This window comes from Canis lupus, chromosome 20 (assembly GCF_011100685.1).
Source record: "Canis lupus familiaris isolate Mischka breed German Shepherd chromosome 20, alternate assembly UU_Cfam_GSD_1.0, whole genome shotgun sequence".
NCBI lineage: Eukaryota > Metazoa > Chordata > Mammalia > Carnivora > Canidae > Canis > Canis lupus.
The window spans coordinates 27,290,270-27,310,060 of record NC_049241.1 but is presented as its reverse complement, the minus strand read 5'-3'; the positions used below and the strand labels follow the sequence as shown (position 1 = coordinate 27,310,060).

The 19,791-nt window shown below is 43.6% G+C and overlaps 1 long non-coding RNA gene across 1 annotated transcript; it reads left to right on the top strand.

Annotated features, from left to right (window-relative positions):
• The first annotated feature begins 7,478 nt into the window (after positions 1-7,478).
• On the top strand, positions 7,479-18,805 carry LOC119877304. Its single transcript, XR_005374433.1, has 4 exons — positions 7,479-8,089; positions 14,574-14,726; positions 15,249-15,357; positions 18,393-18,805. It is a non-coding gene; the product is annotated as an uncharacterized LOC119877304 (long non-coding RNA).
• Positions 18,806-19,791: the final 986 nt, after the last annotated feature.

Below are 19,791 nucleotides of genomic sequence, written 5' to 3'. Positions count from 1 at the left end.
GGAGTTGTTGAATCACTATCTTATACCTGAAACTAATATAACACTAGGTTCACAATACAGGAATTAAAATTAAAAACTGAATGAAAAAGAAAAAAATGGGTCATAAATGTAACTTATCTTAGTTATTATAAAGTAAAACAGTACCCGAGTATATGAAATAAATAGTGAAGCTGGTCCCATCTCTCATCATCTGTACTCCAGAAGGGACCACTGTTACCGGTCATTCCTGCTTCCAGAACTCTTTCTGTTTATCACATGTACATAAATACATGTGTGTATGCTGGTGTTTTCACATTTTCTGCTCAGTCCTGTGGGACATCCCTGTGCTTGGGCACCGTGGTGACATCTCATTTTTTTTCCCAAACTGCAGGGCCAGCTTGCCCTCAGTCAGAACAGTAAGGGGACTGACCAGGCTGAAGGAGGAAGACACATAAAGGCAAGTTCTTCACATTCTGTCAGAGGAACTATGAACAAATAAACATATTAAGCTCTTGCAAGACTCAATAACTTCATCTGTAAAATGGGTAAAAGGACACCACCACCACCCCAGTTGCATTTCTGAGAAGCCCAATGAGTTAATACACATCAAAGTGTCTCACAAACTGTAAAGCAAAACATGACCCTGCCTGCTATGGAGCCCTATGTGGGGTGAGAGAGTACGAGCTGATGCTACATAATAAACAGTTACAGTTTATATGCCACATGGTAATGTTTAATGCCAAAGCTCTGGGCAATTCTGTGATGAAAAAGTCATGACAACTTGTTCTATACCAAAGTTGATTGCTTTAGTATTTCAATTTTAGTCAGTTCCATATTGATAGAACTTCAAAGACCTTTGTTCTATTTTTTTTTAGGGTGGTCCTTTGCTCACATAGGCAGAAACCACCAGACTCAGAGGGCTCTTCGTTACTAATCAAGAGCAAAGAGAAAGAGGTCATTTTCCTGCCTGCTTCATGAAGTTAAAACTGAAATGAAGCGGGGGTCTTTTTTTCAGTACCCTTCAGAGAGGTGAGCTGGCAAGGGATCTGTATTGCTTAATCAGTGGTTAATGCCAGCGAGAGGTGGGAAGATAAGAGCCTTAAGGAAAAGTCACCTGTAGGTCAGATTCATAAGAGCCCTCTCTGTACTCTCTCATGCAATACGGAGGCATCCAGCTTCTTCCTAAGACAAGGCAATTCCACCTCCCCTGACAGCTAGAGAGGTTTGACTTTGCCTTCAGAATGGCTTGCAGCCTTGTCTCCAGGGCACTGGCTCATTTGCACATGATGCCAGCCAATGTAGCCTTCAACTTTATTCTTGAATTTGGCGTTAAAAAAAGACCAAGACAGGGGTGCCTGGCTGACTCAGTGAGTAGAGTATGTGACTCTCAATCTCAGGGTCATGAGTTTGAGCCCCATGGCAGGCATAAGATTACTAAAATAATTAGAAAAAAAAAGACCAAATATTCGACAAAGCAGGAAAGACTATCCACTGGAAAAAAGACAGTCTCTTCAATAAATGGTTCTGTGAAAATTGGACAGTCACATGCAGGAGAATGAAACTAGACCATTCTCTTACACCAGACACAAAGATAAACTCAAAATGGATGAAAGATCTCAATGTGAGACAAGATTCCATCAAAATCCTAGAGGAGAACACAGGCAACACCCTTTTTGAACTTGGCCACAGTAGCTTCTTGCAAGATACATCCATGAAGGCAAGAGAAACAAAAGCAAAAATGAATTTTGGGGACTTCATCAAGATAAGAAGCTTTTGCACAGCAAAGGATACAGTCAACAAACTAAAAAGACAACCTACAGAAAGGGAGAAGATATTTGCAAAAGACCTATCAGATAAAGGGCTAGTATCCAAGATCTATAAAGAACTTCTTAAACTCAACAGCAAAGAAACAAACAATCCAATCATGAAATGGGCAAAAGACATGAACAGAAATGTCACCGAGGAAGACATACACATGGTCAACAAGCACATGAGAAAATGCTCCGCATCCCTTGCCATCAGGGAAATACAAATCAAAGCCACCATGAGATACCACCTCACACCAGTGAGAATGGGGACAACTAACAAGGCAGGAAACCACAAATGTTGGAGAGGATGTGGAGAAAGGGAAACCCTCCTGCACTGTTGGTGGGAATGTGAACTGGTGCAGCCACTCTCAAAAACTGTGTGGAGGTTCCTCAAAGAGTTAAAAGTAGACCTGCCCTACGACCCAGCAATTGCACTGCTGGGGATTTAACCCAAAGATACAGATGCAATGAAACGCCGGGACACCTGCACCCCGATGTTTCTAGCAGCAATGTCCATAATAGTCAAACTGTGGAAGGAGCCTCAGTGTCCATTGAAAGATGAATGGATAAAGAAGCTGTGGTTTATGTATACAATGGAGTATTACTCAGCCATTAGAAACCACAAATACCCACCATTTGCTTCAACGTGGATGGACCTGGAGGGTATTATTCTGAGTAAAATAAGTCAATTGGAGAAGGACAAACATTATATGATCTCATTCATTTGGGAAATATAAAAATTAGTGAAAGGGAATAAAGGGAAAGGAGAGAAAATGAGTGAAAATATCAGCGAGGGTGACAAAGCATGAGAGACACCTAACTCTGGGAAATGAACAACGGGTAGTGGAAAGGGAGGTGGGCAGGGGGTTGGGGTGACTGGGTGATGGGCACTAAGGGAGGTACTTGGCAAGATGAGCACTGAGCATTATGCTATATGTTGGCAAATTGAACTCCAATTAAAAAAAATTTTAAAAAAGACCAAGACACAAAATTAGGGCCTTTGAGCTTTAGGAGGGAAGAAAGGAAGCAGGGTGGCTTCAGTTGCCTAAGTTATTAAGGAGACATGTCCCACATCGCACAGGCCACATGGGTTCCAGTGTCGCAAGAATAGATATTTACTGTCCCTGAGACAGATCCACTGCAAGGCTGCAGCAGCATGGTGTCCAGAGACACCTTCCAGTGACTTCAAATGCAGGCCAAACTAAAGGTCAGGTTCAAGTGAGCTTTGGATTGAGCAGAAGGAATTTGGTCATCAGAGAGATTGCCAGTCATGAGGTTAGTTGTCCTTGCAGCTCATTAAGGAAATTTTCAACTTCTTTGATTCTACCCGGGGAGATCAATCTTACCATGGAATAACTCCCTGGCTTTTCATCAAAATACTGCAGATGACCAAAATTGCCCAAGCTAATACTCTAACCCCCCACCCCTTTCTTTCTCCATTCTGCTTTCTTTCTCCAATACTGCTAATGAGTATTTTCTACTTCCTGCCAGTTGCTGACACCTGGAAAATTCTTTAAAAATATATGGGGGCTTCCCATTAGGAAAATATCTCCTATGAGCAAACAGCAGACCTTTCCATTTAGTCAGGAACAAAAATCCAGGCTTCAGACAATTTTGCTAGCAGTAATGATATTCTCCTGCCGCCCGTGGGCCTGGCTCTGGTCCATGCTAAATTTTTTTTTTTTTAGAACAGGAAAGTTTCCCTTAACTGAAGAACTCTACTCTTATCACAAATTTCAAGACATTTCTCTGCTTTAATTCTCAGGTGTGCTATTTGTTCTGTTGGCTCAGGAGCAACTTTCAAACCCATTGTTCAAGTGTCCTCAGAATGAAGAAGACAAACCATCCCATCAACAGAACAATAATTTCCACTTAGGGGGAAAAATACATCTTGCCAATTCAGTTCATATTTTCCCAAACACATTTGTAAAACTCTTTGCCCTGAATAATCTGCGAGGCATAGAGTATAAAGTAGAAACCCCCACATGGAATGACGAACGAGGCAGATGCAAAACAGCTCACAATAAAAGCAAACACAAAAATAAAACAGCGTGCGTCAGGTGCCGTGTCAATCACAAGAGAATGTTTTTCACATTTAATCATCAAAGAAAGATTAAAGGCTGGGTATTTAAGGCATGAGAAAGAGGGGGTCCGTTAACAATTTAAGGAAGGTAAGAAAGCAGTGTGGTGGGTTTGGGGAAAAAGAAATTTGGAGTCATACTTGAGGCCAAGTACCATTTCTTCTGTGAATTAGTTGGGTCTCGGGGGGTCCCCTGACTAGTTTCTTAGCCTCATTTCCACCCTGGATAGATGGGGATGATGAGGCAACAGCTCTCCATCCCCCCTGCTGGGAACTCATGAGACTCAAAGGAGATATTGGATGTGAGTTTACTGCACGGTGCTATATGAATATCTGAATTTCTAAAAAGAGGTCACTTGAAAGAACAGAGGTGGAGAATCAGTGGATGGGTCTGTGGCTTGTGAGAGCTGGGACTGACCTGCCCCTTCAATCCCCCTCCCACGTCCCTCATCCCAGTTCGGGTGACCAGCTTACCAGACCTTTCCAGTAGGGTGCAAGGGAGACTTCGGGGCATGCCACTCAGATGCAGAGCTAGCCAAGGCCCTGGAATTTCCCTCTGGTTCAGGATGAGAGCTGCGTTCATTGTTTTTATGGAAAACCCAGATGTGTTTGAACTTGAAACAATGTTAATGGAATTAGCAAGAGATGGGGGTAAGGGCAGTTGGAGTGTCCGTGAGGTGAGATTCATGGTTTTGAGATTCTCTGGGACTTTAACTGGGGCCTTGAGGGAGGAAAGTAGTAAACTGAAATGAGTTTGTTGCAACTGAGACTGTATACTCCGTTCTAATCGCCTTGGGGCTTCAGGAGAAAGTAGAGAAGAAGAAAAGAAAGAGGAAAAAGCACAGAGAAAAGAAAAGAGAAAAAGAAGAGGAGTTGCCCCAGGAGAAGCAAGTGTGCACGTGGACCGGCACACCAAGGGAGGGTCGCTGCCCTCCTTCCACAGTCCACCTGTGTCACACACTCGGGTTTCCTGCCTCCCCATGGCCACAGCTGATTGATCAACTCGAGGGACTCATGAACCTAAATGCATGGACACCTATACCTTCTATCTGTCTTCACCTCCAGGAGCCAAGGCCATTCCTGAGGAGGATGCTACCACAGTGTGGGCCAGGAAATGAAGTTCTGGGTTTGAGGTCTCGAGGTGAAATTTAAGGATTTGTCCAGTCCTAAATGCCCAGGGGACATCAGATTCATGTGATCATGACCTGAGCCGAAACCAAGAGTTAGTCGCTTAACTGACTGAACCACACGGGTGCCCCTGAATCTGATTACATTCTCGCATCTACACTTTTCATTAACATTATCTGATGAGTATTCTAGTTTACTCTAGTTTTTTATTTTACCTCCCTACTCTCCTTCCAGGTTACCACTGTTAAAGCGTGTCACATTTTCTTCCACACATCTCTATGCTTATACATAATATGCTAATACACACACACATTCTTGGCGATTGCTTCTTTCACATGTATCTCTGTATATTGCCTTATTTCCACATTATACATCATGGCAATTCTCCAGGTCCCTAGGTGTTGACATAACTCATAGTTGCATAATGTCTCATGGTGTATTAATTAGGGTTCTCCAAAGAAACAGAACCAACAGGGTGGGGGAAGAACAGATTTTAAACAATTGGTTGATAGGACTGTGGAGGCTTAGTCAGTGCAAAATCTGCAGAGTAGGCTGGCAGGCTGGCGACCCAGGGAAGGTTTGGAGTCCAAATCCAAAGGTAGTCTGCTGGAAGAACTCTCTCTTGCCTTGAGCCGTTAGTCTTTGGAATATCAAGGAGGAGGGTCACCCACATTACAGACTGTAATCTGCTTCACTCAAAGTCCACCTATTTGGATGCAAACCTCATCCAAAAACACCTTCACAGAAACATCCAGAAGAATGTTTGACCAAACATCTACGCACTGTGGTCCAGCCAAGCTGACACATAGATTTAACCATCACACATGGCATAGATGCAGCCCAATTCACTCACCGCCCAATTCATTTCTCTGGTGATGGGCTTTCTGTATTCACTGTGCCTCTATGAACAATGCTCATGTATCAAAAGCCTTCATTTCTAGGAGATAGAATCCCAGAAGATGATTGGGTCCCAGGGTCTGCTTACTTGTCATTTTAACAGATGCTGTCACATGACTTCTGAAATGAGTTTTTAGGGTTTAAACCAAACGCGTAGGGGTGATTCTAGAACAGCCAGGTCAGCTCTGGTCAGGGAAAGCCCCCAAATTAAACATTTTCTTCTTATACCAACATGGAAATGTTTACAAGAAACTCTCTCCAGGGCTGAGACCTTAGAAGCCTTTCTCATCCAAGCGTGTAGGGGTAACAGAGGTTGGCCTATCTGGTAACTTCATGTTACCCACAGGCACGGCAAGTGGTGCTCTGGGAAGAAGGCAAGGATGCTTGGCTACCTCACAAAGACACCCTTTACCCCCACCCCCGTCAAGGATGATGCAAATTCTTTAATTTGACTTCACTGTTACCTTTGTGACTGCTGAATAAGGTTTTGAGGTGTTAATTTTTCCCCCTGTCCCATTCTGCACTATTCTTTCCCTTCCCTTTATTTAAGCAAGGAGTTTACAGGAATGAGATGCCAAAGAAGACAGTGGAAGGGGCCTGGGAGGTTTCTTGTCCTATACAGAATTTGGGAAATTTCCTCAGTGCCAGGAGGAAGCAAGATTTCCAAGAGGAAACAGAGTGGAAGAACATGCAGGGGAAGAGGCTAGATCAAGTGTTATTCCTAAGCTAGGGGCAGAAGAAGGGAAAAGCCTGCAGATTCTGGAGCCATTTAACTATCTGGCAGAGAAGGGAAGACTTCAAGGAACAGGGGCTGAACATCAGGGTATAGCAGGTTGGCCCTTGTGCTGTTTCCCTAAAGATTCCCCTTTCTAAGCATATTACCCCCTACCCAACCTCAGCTCAGGACAAGCCCCCAGAACTATGGTACAGCCCTGGGTTAAAACCCCAGTCGGAACTGACATTAATCATCTAGCCCCAGAATGGGAGACTTGGAGTAGCAATCATGTTGATTTATGCAAGATTTCTTGACACCAGCACTATTGATAGTTGTGATTTTTTTTTTTTCCTGTGGTGTCTGTCCCTTGCATTGTAGGATGTTTAGCAGCATTCTTGGCCTCTACCCACTAAATACCAGTAGCATCCCTTCCCTGCCCCCAGTTCTGATAACCAAATGTCACACATTGCCAAATGGTCCCTGGAGGTGGGGCAGATGGTACCTGACTGAAAACCAGTGATTTAAGCAAAAGTAAAGGAAGGCTGCTACTTTTGAGATTATGAGTAGGGATTCTTTATAGACCTTGACATTGATCTATTACTCGTGTAAGAGAGGCCACCTAGACATGGTCCTTCTCCCAGATTTGCCTCCCTGACAATATTTTGCTGGGGAAAATTATTAAACATTACTCTCCATTCTCTGAGCCACTTGTCAACAAGCAGATGACATCCAGCAATGGAAGGACATGTATCTTAATTATAGCTGTGGTGGTTAATGGGTTAGTGAGCATTTGGGGTGCCCTAAGCCCTTACTGACCTTTCCCAAGCTGGGGCCTGTCAGTTCCATGGCTGTGCCAGACTACAGTGAATGCCAGTTCTGGAAACTCTGGCTGCCCTCCCGGGCCTTTTAGTTCCACACTAATAAGTCTGATTTAGGCTTTGCATTACAGAGCAGCAACCAAGTGGTATTGCCAGCAAGGGCAAAGAGCTGATGTCCGTGGTCTTTTCTGAGCAAGCAAATGAATGTGATATTTTCTCCGCCTCCTCTCTTCTCACTGAGATGATTCTTGGAGATAATCCACTTGGTTATCCATGGATGTGAACATAATTTGGAAGCAGCAGTCATGCCAGATGGCCAGCTCAAGCTGGGAGCCCTGAGTTGATTCCTGAGCCAAATTTCTCATTCCTTGGAGGAGCAGAGTGGAGGGTGTGTATGGCTGGGGAAGGCCAAGCTTTTCATTTCTGGAAAAGAAGTGAAGACAGGGAGAAGCCGGCATGAATGGCCACTGTCCTTGCCAAATATGCATGGTATGACTTAGGTGAATGACTGAGAAAACTTTCTGAGCACCAGTGTGGACAGATCCTGCAACAGGATGCCCCGGGCAGCTGTGAAACACCCTTTCCTGGAGGTCAGGGCCACCTGGGTGGTTCTGACTCTTCTGCTTACCTCAGCCAGCCCAGACAACCGGAGTGACCTCTCAAGGTGTGTCTCCCAGCTCACAGAGTCCTAGATCTGTGTGGGCTCTGGGGATGGGTAACGTGAGTACATGGGGCGTGGGCATGGGGCCAGTAACATAGAGCTCCGACATGTTGGTAGCTGCAATGGGGAGACGAGGAACTCCAGAGAAACTTCTAGATTTGAATGTGAATCAGAGCCCACTGCTAGAACAGGCCTATACAGAAAAGGAAGAAGTAGAGAGAGAGAGAATGGGAAGCCAAGGGAACTAGAGTGGATGGGAGGGTCTTTAGAAAGTGACACATATAGACAAAGGACAAATGAAAGGCCACCAAGACTATTATGGTGACACTTTGATTTAATAGAATGGAAAGGAAGAAAAGTAGGCTTCAAGATCATGAAATAGGCCTATTTCATCATCTCAATTTTTATAATATTTCTTTTTTATTGCTAACTCATTACTGAAATACATCAGATTTTCATCTTTTGTCTTACAAATGAGGTCCAGGAGCAAAAATCACCTGGGCTTTGGTCTTGGAAGTCATGGTTCTGTCACTTTGTATAGGACTTTGGGCAATTTTTGTTTCTCTCTGAGCCTCAGCTTTCTGGTATTTAAAATAACTATACATACGACCTGACTCCTGAAGTGTTATGAAAGTCAAATAAATGTACAAGCTAGTAACCTCTACACAAAATGGTAATTATACTCATTTACAACACAACACGGTCTCATCCAATCCATTCTTCATTCAGCTTTCAACATGGAGACTTGAAAATTTAACCTGATTATGGGGCTCTCATGTCGAAATCCTCCATGGTTCTCCATCATTTTCCAGAAAATGTTCAAACCTTTACAGCTTAGCCCACACAGCCTCGCTAGTCTGGCTTCTGTGTATCCTGGCCTCGTCTGCCACCTAAGACTGCACACAACAGGGTAGCAATCCTAATTCATCTGCATTGCATTCTCCAACGCATTTAACACTTGGTGCCTCCCTCCTTGCCATCAGAGAGGGTCAGCATAGGGGGCCTCCTAATGCTCATGATGGCAGGGAACCCTGGTTTAGGGCTGCAAACTCAAGTGCATGCAGGACCAGGTGGGGAAGGTCAGCAGTGAGTGGGCCAACGGGGACTACAGGTGAATAGGGCAATCACTACTTAGCTAATTCTCTTGCCTTGCACAAACAGGGTGGTAATGTGGGGAATTCCAGAGAATTCCCTCCAAGCCAGGTTATTATATGAATGCTCCTAAGTTTTAAATATTAACAAGGTATTAAAAATTTTTTTAAGCCAAACATCCAAAGAGAATATATCACAGGGCTGACATGACCATGAGCTACCATTTTCAACCCCTGGCCTTATCCTTCACGCATGTTGAAATAAACACAAAACTGAACTTCTAAAAATAACAAGAAATGTTTATAGCTACCCCAATGTTTCTTAAATCATTTAGTCCTTCAAAATGCTATGCAAGCAACATCTCTTTTTTTTTTTTGTATATTTTTTATTGGAGTTTGATTTGCCAACATATAGTATAACACCCAGTGGTCATCCCATCAAGTGCCCACCTCAGTACCTGTCACCCAGTCACCTCATCCCCCCGTCCATGTTTCCTTCCACTACCCCTTGTTCGTTTCCCAGAGTTAGGGGTCTTTCATGTTTTGTCACCCTCTCTGATTTTAACCACTCATTTTTCTCTCCTGTTCCCTGTAATCCCTTTCACTATTTTTTATATTCCCCATATGAGTGAAACCATATGTTTGTCCTTCTCCGATTTACTTACTTCACCAGGATAACACCCTCCAGTTCCATCCACGTCAAAGCAAACGGTGGGTATTTGTCGTTTCTAATGGCTGAGTAATATTCCATTGTATACATAGACCACAGCTTCTTTATCTATTCATCTTTCGATGGACACTGAAGCTCCTTCCACAGTTTGGCCACTGTGGATATTACTGCTATAAATATTGGGGTGCAGGTGTCTCGGCTTTTCACTACAAGCAACATCTCTTATGAGAAGCATGTCTAAACATGCCCTCCTCTTCCCACTCTCCCATTATTCCATCCCCTCTATCACTTCCATAGTGCAAGTTATCATCAAAGTTGATCATATCATGATCCATAATGGCTGCTGAAACTCTAGCCATCATATCTGCATTCTAGGCAACAGGGTAGGAGAAGGAGGTGAAATGCAAAAAGGCCTCCTCTTAGATAAGGCTTCTGAAAGTTCTTTGAGAGGAACTGACTTAACTAAAAACTTCACTTGCTTTACTTACATCTCATTGTTCAATCCTAGCTTGAATGAGTTAGGGAGATATAATCATACCACCAATTAGAATAAAATCAGAGTTCTATTGTAGAAGGTGGAAAAAAGTTTATTAAATGGGTTATTAGCACTCTTCCATGCTTACAGTCTTGTTCTCCAGCTTTTACTATTGTTCATAGAACTCATTCTCCAAACAACCATTGTTTCTAATTTGGATTATAGGTACTTTCCAATTTCAACACCTTTAATGGCTTACTTTATCCTTTGAAGAAGACCATAGCCATTTAAGGCTAAAATGCCTATGTGACTTGGCACCACTGCTTTCCTCTCTCCCACCCCCCTAGTCTCATCTTCTACCTTCTTGTTCTCTGTTCACCCTGCACTGACATTTTTTCAGTTCCTTGAATGAGTCTGGTGCTTTCCCAGCTTTGTGTATATTGTTCCCCATTCTTGAACTCTCCTTCCCCAACTGACTGATGCCTCTAAGCATCAGGTGAAATGCCACATCCACAGGGAGGCATCCTCATTACCTCAGGCGGAACACTTCCCCATCTCCCTTCTTCTTGGGCTATATGCTCACTTATGACTTCTCCAAAGTCGGGGACACCATGTTGATGTGTGTAGCCACCAATGATGACCAATATTCCCTGCTAGACCCTCTGTTGTAAGGACAAGGGGACATGTTGGACCTATTTCCTTCTGTACATGTGCTGATAGATTAAGGATATTCAGTAAATATCTGTTGCCTGAGTCTTTATTATAAGTCAAAGTGTTTGTTTGGCCCTTCAGGACTTAATTAGGTAAAGGGTATGTGAGACTCAGCCCAATATTTACAAGCCATCCTCTCTCTCCAAACCCATCACACAAAGTTACGAATATAGGATTAAATCAGATCCTGCACAATTAGCCATTCATCAACACCTAAGAGCACCTTCCCCTTCCTCCTTATACAGAATAGCTTTTCTCATCCTTCCTAGTAGGCTGGGTGATGGATACCAAGTGGCTGCTCACACATCCCGAATTCAGTTAAATGTATCAATCAAATCTCAATAAATAAGCATTGCAAGGAGAGGATGCCCCCCCCCCGATTTTTCTATTTGCTTCAATCTAAAACAAAAACTGAACATAAGAAAATAAAACAAAACACAACTTCATGAGACCATTTTCCTTTAAGCCTCTGCCTCAAAGCTGAGAGAGAGAGAGAGAGAGAAAAAACAAAAACAAAAACAAAAACAAAACACCAAAAAACCAGGCAGGGAACTCTCACGGAATATAGCATGCATCCTTATCTGAGGACACAAATTGAACATGAGTGGGGAACACATAAACCAAAAAGCTGGCAACATCTACAGCTGGGGCAGGGAGAGACCTAGCCATTATTGATACTTCTGCTTTTTTAGATGTGTGTGATCCATTCCGTGCTGGACCTAACGTGCGCAGAGGAAAAAGAATGTTAAAATTCTTATACCAGCCAGAGGCTGACATTGGTTTTCTGCTCCAATTAATGCAGGACCTTGAGAGTTTAGGGTGACACTCTGTCCTCATGAACTTTGGCAAAATGGCAGAAGATGGGAGGCCCAGATGCCTTGACCCAACAGCAGATGTCAACACTAGGATGGTCCAAATGAGTGCAAGTTTATGCCTTTCCTTCTCCATGGGAGACCTCAGGAGATAGTATCTCACAGCCTTACACCAGATGCTAAACAGATTATATCCAGATGCTCTATAAACATGTGTCAGCAGTTGAAAAGACCTATCCTAATTGGGACAAAATTACTTTTTCCAATGCTGTAGGTAAAATGCACAAGTAAAAATATAACTATGGTTGTTTAAATACACCCTAAGGTGCTTTATTTTTCTTTAGCACAGAGAAAGTCCAGCTTGAGCAAATGCATGTGCTTGCAAGAAGTCTATTCGAGGGAAAACAGTGGAGAAAGAAATTAGGCAGCCTCCCCAGCAGCCTGTACCTACAGATGGTATTGCTCATTGCTTTAAGATTCCATCACCTGATTTGAAGACAGTGCAAATTTTATTCAATCATCTTTCCTTCTTGCTGATTGAGGAACTCTTAATGTTAGCAAGCATACTTATTTCATACTAAAGAATCCCCAGAGTGGTTTCGTGTGCATCCAGGGCATAATTTGTGCTTTTCCACAAATGCCTCAACCTCTATTTGTTCTGAGCCTATGTAGCACACGGAACAGTGGGCAGTGGGGTTCGGGGGGACTGCAGGAAACTGTGTCGTAGACAGCTGTGAGCTTTTAAAAAATGCAGTGTAGGAGCAGAGACAGACAAGTAAACAGGAAATGATAACACATGTGGAAATGCTATGACAGAGTAAGATTAAGATGCTACAGGAGCAGAGAAGGGGTTCACTAAATTCAGATAGGGATGTCTGAGCCAGCCTACAGGAGGAAGAGGTAGAGTGTGAAGGAGCCAGGTAAGCAGAGGGGAGAGAATGGGGTACTTCAGGCAAAGGAAATCTGGATGCCATGCACTGGGTCGATGGCTGTTATTTACATGAATTTCGATTAGGAGACAAGTTACTAAAAACGGTGTCCAAATGGAATGGGCTTCCCCAGAAAGCATGAAGTTCCATTTATTAGAAGTGTGCAAAGACTGCATTAACATTTTGGGGAATTATAAAAATAAATTTCTCACCCAAAACAAAAGAAACAAAAGTGAAAGTAAACAAGTGGGATCAAACTAAAAAAGAAACCATCAACCAAATGAAAAGACAGCCTATTGAACGGGAGAAAATCATTGCAAATCGTATCTGATAAGGGGCTAATATCCAAAACATACAAAGAATTCACACAACTCAACAGCAGAAAAACTGATTTAAAAATGGGCAGAGGATTTTTTCTAAATAAGACGTACAGATGGCTCACCGGTACATGAAAAGGTGCTCAACATCAGTAATCAGGGAAATGCAAAGCAAAACCACAATGAGATATCACCCCACGGCAGTCAGAAGGACTAGTATCAAAAAGACAGTAAGTGTTGGCAGGGGTGTGGAGAAAAGAGAACCTTTGGGCATGGTTGGAAGGAATGTAATTTGGTGAAGCCACGATGACGAACAGTACTGAGTTTCCTCAAAAAAATTAAAAATAAAACTATCATATAATCCAACAATTCCACTTCTGGGTATTTATCCAAGGAAAACAAAAATACTAAGCCAAAAAGATATATACACCCCAATGTTCACTGCAGTATTATTTACTACAGCCAAGCTATGGAAATAACCAAAAGACCTTCTTTCCTTCCTTCCAAGGACAGGAACAGGCAGGCCAGGACTGGCAGGGAGGAAGGAAGGACTGAAGGAGGAATGGGGAGGCGGGTAGGAAGGAGTTCAGGAGGGGGACGGCAGGGGGTCTTTCTTCTGGAGGGCTTTCTTTGCGTCTTTCTTTATTTCTCTATCTTCTTTCTTTTTATTCTTTCTTTCTTTTCTTTCTTTCTTTCTTTTCTTTTCTTTCTTTTTCTTTTCTTTTCTTTTCTTTTCTTTTCTTTTCTTTCTTTCTAGATTCTATTTATTCCTGAGAGACACACAGAGAGGCAGAGACACAGGCAGAGGGAGAAGCAGGCTCCCTGCAGGGAGCCTGACATGGGACTCGATCCCAGGACCCCTGGATCATGACCTGAGCCAAAGGCAGGCACTCAACCACTGAGCCACCCAGGCACCCCTAGACTTTTTGTTTATTTATATGAGAGTGAGGGAGAGCGAGCATGAGGAGCAGATGGAGAGGGTGAATCTCAAGCAGACTCCCCCAGTGAGTGCAGAGCCCATCGCAGAGCTTGATCTCACAACTTGGAGATCATGGTCAGAACTGAAACCGAGAGTCAGACACAGCTGAGTCATTCAGGGACCCTCAAAATGGTAAATTTTATGTTATGTATATCTTACTACGATTTTAAAAAAACCCACAAATCCCCAGCTGATTTCAAAGCAGTCCACAAAGCAGTTTTGGAGAACCACTAGACTCGTTTATCATACAGCTTTAAGAGTTTGAAAGGCTTAAAGAAGCCAAAGCGTTTGCATGGTATTAAGTTAAAACAGACCATAGGGCCTCCCTTTGGAATATAGGAACTTGTGAGTGCAAATGAACTCCAAGTCTTTTTGGTATCTGTCTGAGCCAATAAAGGGCCTCTCTCTGATGAAAGCTGTGAGGTGTAAGGTCTTTCTCCCAGGAGGGTGGCAAACTGGGGGTATTTCAGCTCCTGTAGCCCACTTCTCTGATCCACTTGCAGGGAACTTCATTTCTCAGTGTCAGAGAGAACAACAACCCCCACCCGTATCTCTGGACTTGCATCAATCTCCAGAAGGTGGGAAAGGAAGAAGGGGACTGCAGTCTGGATCTACACATGGGTTCTCTAAATAGTGAGACAAAGGCTTGGGTGCAGGTAGGTCTTCTTTGGGAAGTGATCCCAGGGAGGAGTGAGGGGTGGAGGGATCAACAAGAAAGTAGTGAAAATCTATTCTAAGAATAATTTAGTTGGAAAGCTCTATGAACAATAATAATAATAAAAAAAAAATCCCACAGGACGTTTTGAGAAATCTTATGACCCAGAAGCCAGAATTGTCCACCTAGGAATTGAAAAGGGGAATTGACACTTCCACTCAATTCCTCAATGTCAAGAATGGCCTGATGGATGTTAACTTCTCTCATTATACGCTTTGTGTGGAGGGGGTGAAAAGTCAGAGAAGAGTCAGGGCAGAAAGCAAGAGGCAAGTGGCTTTGGGCCAAGCCCAGAGGGAGGTGTTATCTGGCCAAGTCAGCCGTGGAGCTGTTTAAAGCCCTGTGGTCTCACTGGCAGAGCAGCAGGTGCCTTAAGAGGCTGGGCTGGGTGGGTGTGAAGTTGTGTACTAGGGTCCAGGTGTTAAATGATCCTGCAGTTCTAACCAAGTTTGCAATTCCTGCACAGATCCACAATCTCAGAAGGACCGCAGAAGGGCTGCCTACAGAGCAGCACGTTAATCCACAGCCTTGTCTACGCTCAGAGGATAATGGCAAGGGGTCGACTAAGAAAAGAGGTGATACTGCTCCCAGTTGTTTGATTTATAAGTTGGAACCCCTGTAAATCACAACAAATTAAAAAAAATTCACCAATGTTACCCTGAGTAGGTAAAAAATTTCCACTAGTTTCTGAAATCAGAAGCCCCATTTCCCTACTGGGGAGGAAGGAGCTGTGAACTGAAGCTCAGCGGTTCTCAGAGCGTGGCTCAAACTCGCATCATCATCATCACCTGGCAACTCGTCAGGAATTCAGATTCTTTGGCCCACCCCAGATTTCCTGGATCAGAAACTCTGGGGTAGGGCTCAGCAATGTGTTTTAAGACTTCCAGGTGATTCTGATGCATGCTCAGTTTAAGAAGCGCTGCCTGAGAACACTTAATCAGTCACACGTTCCCAGCCAGGTTTTCAGAAACTCCCGGTAGAGCACGAGGCACGACATCTTGACTTGGTTTTCACTTAATACCAACAAATGCTGAATATGCCTGCATTGTTTTTTTTTAGGGCTGCTGTCACAAGTTACTGCAAACCTATGAGCCCTGAGTAATGTATAGAATTGTCGAATCACTATGTTGTACACCTGAAACTAATGTTGACACTGTATGTTAACTATACTGGAATTAAAATTTTAAAAAGACACCCCCCCCAGCCCCCAAAACAAAACAAAACCCAAACCAAATTACCACAAACCTCATGGCTTAAAACAACAGAAATTTTTTTCTCTCATGTTCTGGAGACCAGATGTCCAAAAGGAAGGTGTTGGCAGGGCCACGCTCCCTCCAAAGGCTCTCCAGCAGAATCCTTCCTGGCCTCTTCCAGCTTCTAGTAGCTCTTGGCATCCCTTGGCTCGAGGTCACTGTGGAAGTCTCCACCTCGCTTTCACAGTGTCCTCTGCATGTCTCCTCACGTGCCCCCCTCTTTCCTTCCTCTTATATGAACAACAGTCATTGGCTATAGGGCCAGCCTTACATCTTGGGAGACCTCATCTGGAAATCCCTAACTTAATTACAGAGCAAAGACCCTCTGTTATGGTCACATTCACAGGTCCTGGGGCTGAGACTTGGATTTACCTTTGGGAGGTTAAAGTTCAGCCATCCACAGTGTCCAGCATAACTATAATCCAAATCTTCCTAAAACTCCCCAGTTTTGTTTTGTTTTGTTTTCACAGATAAACATAATCTAGTCATTTAGTCACCTTTTCCCCCTCCTTGGGCTATAAGGAATCACAGAAACCTGGGGTGTTAACTCTCCAGCATGAAGAACAAGAATTATCACCCCACAGTGATGCTCCCAAGTACAATGACTCCATGACCCTGGCTGCTCAGATGGGCCTGTCTCCCTCCTTCACCCCATGTGTCTAAGAAGCATAATAATTAATCACATCCAAATGCCTGGTTGCTCAAAGATGATACTTGTCCCATGAAGCTGAAGGATGCAATGACTACTTCACTCACTGCCCCAGAAGCCAGCAACCTGTGCCCCAAAGCTAGCACCTGCTATGTGCTGACCTTGTGTCCCAGGGGCCATTGCTGCTCCTAGCGCCAATGCTCTGCTCTCTGATTATAGCAGTGGGGAAAATAGGGCTTCTTCTCTGCCACCTTACCCCAAAGGTGGCAATATGCTCTCTCAACTTATGCACAAGCCCAAACCTGTCCCAGGCTCTCCAAATAAGTCAGTTCTTCATCTGAGCGGTGAAGGGGCCACCTTGCTACATAACTTCAGGGGTACCATACATATTTTATTCCTGGAGAATCCTGATGTTGTGGGCCATGCCTGCCCACTTCTGACATGGACAGAGAGTGCATCCATGCTTGGGATCTCTCCATTCCTCAAATCTTGGCCTAACTGACATCTATCTTTACTATAAAGGAAATCCTCCTTTCTCCCAAAGTGACTTATGGCCAAGTCAATTGGCAATGGGAATTCCATTGCCTTGAGGGGAAGCGCCACCCTGGCCTCACTCTCAGGGATATAGTCTAACCCCATTGCTCAGGAAGACAAATTCCAAAAGCTCTGACATTCTAACAGGTCCCAAACTAAATATGAGTTTCAATAATTATTGAAAGACTTGTAGGCATTAGACATCGCGGTGTTGGAAATCAAAACAGTTTTTTTAAAGGATTTTATTTATTTATTCATGAGAGATAGAGAGAGAGAGAGAGAGAGAGAGAGGCAGAGACTTAGGCAGAGGGAGAAGCAGGCTCCATGCAGGGAGCCCGATGTGGGACTCGATCCCGAGACTCCAGGATCCCGCCCTGCGCTGAAGGTGGCGCTAAACTGCTGAGCCACCGGGGCTGCCCCAAAAACAGTTTTTAAGAAAGGAAACTTTCTCATGTACTTGCCAAATGTCAATCAAAAGGTGCTGTCTGAAATGGCATAAATATGAACTGGCCTCCAGCACTGGCCAACTCTGTGTGTCTTTTTAAGTTTTTATTTAAATTTCAGTTAGTTAACGTACAGTGTAATTTTAGCTTCATGTGCACAATATAGTGATTCCATGCTTCCATACAATGACCGGTGCTCATCATGACAAGTGCACTCCTTAATCCCCTTCACCAATGTTATCCATCCCCCCATGCACCTCCCCTCTGCTAACCATCGGGCTGTTCTCTACAGTTAAGAGTCTATTTCTTGGTTTTCCTCTCTCTTTTGTTCCCCTTTGCTCATTTGTTTTGTGTTTCTTCAATTCCACATATGAATGAAATCCTATGTTGTCTTTCTCCGACTGACTTATTTTGCTTAGCATAATACACTAGCTCCATCTGTGTTGTGGCAAATGCAAGATTTCATTCTTTTTTGTGGCTGAGTAACATCCCATGGTATATAAATATATAAATATACACCACCTCTTCCTCATCCATTTATCATTCAATGGGCACTAGGGCTGATTCTATAATTTGGCTATTGTAAATAATGCTGCTATAAACATTGGAGCGTGTGTATCCCTTTGAATAATATTTTTGTATTATTTAGGTAAATACCTAGTAGTGCCATTGCTGGATCATGAGGTAGTTCTATTTTTAACTTTTTGAAGAAACTTCATACTGTTTTCCAGAGTGACTGCACCAGTTTGCATTCCCATCAACCAACACTGGCCAACATTGCAACTCCCCGAGGCTCACAAATGGGATGCCATATGGATTAGATCCAAAGGCTAGATTACTTGGTAATCATTATTTCCTCAATCATTTTGGTTGGAAGAGACTGAGTGTAAACTACGTGGTGTTCCACTGGGAAAATAAACAGGGGCCTGTCCCACCTGCAGTTCAACCAGCATATCTGAAGGAACCCTCTCTTCTCCTCCTACACCTCCTGTACATCCCCCAACAGAGCCATCCGCCAGGCTGGGAAGCTGGGTGATGATTTTCACCTGAAAACAAAGAAGTTTGATAGGAGTGAGGACAGAAAGGAGAAGTAACCAGAGCCAACCAGCTGACCCATTGCATTTCTTTCCTCGGCTCAGCCTACTTGGGCTTCATTTGTACCCTTTCTCCTCTTAGTAAATGCGAATATCTCTTTGCCTCTCATGTTTTGTGCCTTTTTTTTTTCGAACTGGGACATAGAGAAAGCAAAAATGTGCCCAAGGGCACACAGTCAGCAAAGGACAGATCCACGATGGAGAATGTGAATCTGTGTGTAGTTCCCATTTAAGGGATCCTAGGTTCCCAGAAGGCCACAGCTACTGAAAGAAACATCCCAATAGCAGGAAAACTATCTTCCAGTTGGTTCCTACTGCACTTCTTCAATGGCTTCACTACACTACCTTTACTTACCAAATTTTCTGGCTTTTCTTCCCAATTCTTCCCTCCTGATGCCCACTGTTCTGGTTAAACTTGCTTCGTTTGATGCAACAATCGCTCTGTCTCAACTCAATCTTCCTTCCACTCCAGAACTACCCTGCCTTCTACTGCCAGAGTAGATGTTCTACAAAACAAATGGAATCACTTCATGTCCTTACTTAAGAACCTTAAAAGGCTCCTCACTGCCCATAAAATGAAGCTCACTCTTTTGCCTGGCATCCAAAACCTTTCACTACCCACCCCATCCATCTCCTCAGTGTCGTCTCCTGGCACCAAGGCTCCCAACCACACTAATGGCACAGTGTTCCTGGAATACATCATACTGCTCTATGTTGCTGAGCCCTGTGGTTTCCTCTGCTCTTCCACAATGTCTTTACCTGCTGAACAACTACACATCCTTCAAAATCAAACTTGGTTCTTTTGAAAAACCTTTATGTCTATTCCTTGAACTCCTCAAGGTTGGAAGCAATATCCTTTTAAGTATGTCTGGTACCAAGTCCAATGGCAGTACATGGGATTTTTTTTTAATCTTTTTTTAAAATTTTATTTTATTTATGATAGTCACAGAGAGAGAGAGAGAGAGAGAGAGGCAGAGACACAGGCAGAGGGAGAAGCAGGCTCCATGCACCGAGAGCCCGATGTGGGATTCGATCC